The sequence below is a fragment of the Equus quagga genome, chromosome 6, assembly GCF_021613505.1.
Source record: "Equus quagga isolate Etosha38 chromosome 6, UCLA_HA_Equagga_1.0, whole genome shotgun sequence".
NCBI classification, from domain to species: Eukaryota; Metazoa; Chordata; class Mammalia; order Perissodactyla; family Equidae; genus Equus; species Equus quagga.
In genome coordinates, this window is record NC_060272.1 from 38955260 (window position 1) to 38959219 (window position 3960).

Genomic DNA, 3960 nt, shown 5'->3' on the forward strand with positions numbered 1-3960 from the left:
CGTCAAAGTGGCAAGGTTAGAAAAAAATGAACTATGTTGTTCCTCTCCTGGCACCCGGAGGGGTCCACTGCAGCCAAAAAGGAAGGGGGGAGGCAGATAAGGAAGAGAATTGCCTCTCAGGACCCAGAAGCCTCCCTCCCAGGCAGAGAAGCTGCCCAGGCTGCCTGCGGGGAGAAGTGCAGGCAGGTTATGAGGCAGGGAGAAGAGAAGAGCCCTAAAACCATTTCCCTTTAACCTGACGTATGTATATATTTACTGTTACAAGGGAGGGGAGGAAGTCTGGGCAACATTAGTTCTTCAGAGACAGGGAATGAAGGCTAAATAGCATCCCTGTTTTGTACCCAAATGGCAGCACATTTTTTTGCCTCCTAGCTCCTAAAAACTTCAGTGCGAAGAGGAGGGACAGAAGCTGCGGGTGGGGTGGGGTGGGGTGGGGGGGGGGGGGGGGGGAATGTTTGAGGGTCCTGAGCCCAGAGTTTACTCCCAAAGAAGGTGAGGCAGCAGAGGAGGGGCAGCTGGATGCCACCAAGAAAAGGGCCCTCGTGAGATGTGGGAGAAGCAGTCACGCATGCTCTGCCTCTCCTCCAGCTCCCACACCTCCTCCTGGCGAGGCGCAGGTGACCTGCCAGACTCGCCTCCTCCAGCACTCTCAAGGGTGACTCCTCCTCCCCTGTAGCAGGTCCGCCTGCTCCACTGCCTTCAGCACACACTTCTTGAAGGTGTCCTGGACATCACCTCCCATCAAAAACTCATCCAAGATGAAGGAGGCCTTCTCAAAGTTGAAGATGATGGCAGCTGGCACATGATGCCAAAGTATGAGTCGAGGAGTTCCACACATGGGTGGGTCAGCTCCAGTGTGACGAGCTCATAGTCTTGGCCCTCCATGGTGCAGCAGAAGAGGAGGCTGGCTTATCCCTTCTACACGACTTTGAGGTCCCTCCACACCAGGAAGCTGCACATCCTGGGCTTGCAAGTCAGAACCACCTGAGGGAGCTCCCAAATGCTCTCCTTTTGCTGCTTGTCTGACGCGGCCAGGTAACATTTCTGCGGGCGCAACTTCCGCCCGCTGAACAACAGCACAAATCGCATCATCGCGCAGGCTCCGGCTCTGTGCGTACCTCCTGGGCCACCGTAGACACCAACTCCGCTACCTTTCTTATGCTTTGCTTCCACTCCTTCTCACCTGAAGCGCGACCGGTCCCCAGAAGCTTCCAAGACGTCTGGCTGTAAGTAATGAAAGGTCAGAATGGTATCTCCCTAGAGGCCAACAGTCTTTTGAAAGGCTAACTGCTCCCCTGCTGGCTTTATCTAGAGTGCACAAGTCAGGCTTGCTTGGGGCTTTGACATTGGGGGATCAGTTCTTACTGAAGACAGCTGACATTTCACTTTCCTCCATGAGCTTAACCATTTGGTGAATTGAGACATAATTTTCTTTTTTTAAAGATTGGCACCTGAGCTAACATCTGTTGCCAATCTTCTTTTTTTTAATTCTTCTTTCCAAAGCCCCCGAGTATAGTTGTATATTCTAGTTGTGAGTGCCTCTGGTAGTGCCGTGTGGGACGCCGCCTTAGCATGGCCTGCCGAGAGGTGCCACATCTGTGCCTAGGATCCAAACTAGTGAAACCCTGGGCTGCCGAGGCAGAGCATGTGAACTCAACCACTTGGCCACGGGGCCGGCCTTGAGACATAATTTTTATTCTGCAGTAAAGTTGTTATACATATATTCATATATAAAATTCACAGCAGCAACAGCAACATTTGTTGTTGTACACATCTCATGTGTGTAGAAATCTTATGATGTAGACATCTCATGAATAAGCAAATACATCTTTTATCCAGTTTTCCAAAACATTTTTAGTACTGACTTAAGATAATGGTAATTTAACTTGAATTGCTTTTGAATACACTTCAAAGTCATTCTTTCCTCATGATTGCTTGATTCTAGATTTCAAATTTGTCTTTGTATATAATTATAATCTCTGGAGTTTGTTTCACAAATGCAATGTCCGGTGGATTCTGTAAAGCTTGTATAAAATATAATTGAACAGTTTACACTATCGAGTATCTATTCTTCCAGTTAATCAAGGCTTTAAATAGTGAACAAACTAATACTTCAATGGTAAAACAAAATCTTGTGTTATCTCTTGAAGAATGGAAGCTATGTAATTATATAAAGGTGAGCATGTGAGTTTTGGCATTAGAAGGCCTGGTTTGAAATGTTTACAAGTGGTGAGACTTTGGGAAATCATTTTGCTTAATTGTGTCTCACTTTGTTTATCAGTGAAAATGTACCTTCATCGTAGCATAGCTGTAGGTTATTGAATGATTTAAACAGATATTGCATCTGAAGAATTTAGCCTATTACTTGGTACATAGTTAGCATTCAGTAAACATTATTATTTGTTTATTCCATTCTCACAGAGAGATTTAGGGAGAAGGTTGGCCACATCGTTCAGTGAGTTGCCTAGCTTTATTTTTCCTGTTGCCAAAAATTACATGATAGGTCCAATTGGATACCAAAGCTGACTTCTACTGGGAGAACTGACTGTGAGATTTTCAGGAATTTTGGGAGTTGGTTGGTATGTTGGTAGCTTGAAGTTGGCTATGATGGGAGTATTTAGACCAATCAGCCCTGAAAGGCAGTTGCTAACCCTTTACCAAGGTGATACTGAAGTTAGCTTTGTTATCCAAATCAATTGTTTTCTTCTGTTCTGATCTACTGGTCAAATGTAAAGGATCTTTAGACAGGTTATAGAAAATATTTCATTCATCTAAAAAGAAAAGAAATTGGAAAGTTGGCAGTTTCTTATACTGTTAAATATTTACCTACAACTTAACTCAGAAATTCTACTCCAAGCTTTTCACCCAAGAGAAATGAAAGCGTACATCCACAAAAAGAATTGCGTAAGAATTACCTAGCAATGCTACTCATAATGGTAAAAAAGAGAGTTCTCTCAACAGGAGAGTTATAAAGAAATTATGTTATATTCATACAAATGAATACTATACATTAATAAAAAAGAAATAAAGCATTGATGCATTAAACAAAATGAAAGAAGTGGGGCTGGCTCCAAGGCCTAGTGGTTAAGTTTGGCATGCTCCGCTTTGGCGGCTCGGGTTCCTGGATTCAGATCCTGTGTGCGGACCTACACCACTCATCAGCCATGCTTTGGCGGCAACCCATTTATAAAATAGAAGAAGATTGGCACAGATGTTAGCTCAGCGCTAATCTTCCTCAAAGAAAGAAAGAGGAAGATTGGCAACAGATGTTAGCTCAGGGTGAATCTTCCTCAGCAAAAAGAAACAAATAAACGTAAAACTCCAAAACACAAAGTGAAAGAATCTCACAGAAGTCGAGTTGATGGAAAGAAGCAGACAAAAAGAAAAGTGTATAGCATATGACTTATTTATGTAAAGATTAAGACCAGACAAAAATAATCTATGGTGAGAGAAATTCAAAGAGTTGTTGCCTTTGGAGGGTGGGTGGTGGTAGTGGTCGTAGTAGTGATGATTGACTCAAAAGGAGCATAACAGAAATTTCTAGGGTGATGAAAAAGTTCTCTGTCTTGAAATGAGTGTTGGCTACATAGGTATACATGTTTATCATATCTTATCAAAGTGTACACTAAAGATCTGTACATTTTACTCTCCATAAATTATATCTCAGTAAAGAAAAATAAAGCAATATATTTTGGAAGAAATGCTGATTGACACTAGATATGGGTGATGACCAAATTGATAATTAGAGAATAAAGTTAAGAATAATAAAGTTAACTCTGTTAGAAAATAGTCAATTAGAAAATAAAGTTAAGATAATTAGAAAATAAAGTTTTCTTTTTGGAAAGAAAAAAGAGGAGCAATTAGGTGTCCAGTTCATCTAATCCATCTTTCAGTCACTGTAATCTATTGAATTGTGACCTTGGACAATTTACTTAATCATAGGAATATTTTGGTTTCTCA

General features: G+C 42.1%; 1 pseudogene; it reads right to left on the bottom strand.

Moving 5' to 3' along the window:
• Positions 1 to 368: 368 nt before the first annotated feature.
• On the bottom strand, positions 369 to 1092 carry LOC124240711 (AP-1 complex subunit sigma-1A-like; annotated as a pseudogene).
• Between the last annotated feature and the right edge of the window lie 2868 nt (positions 1093 to 3960).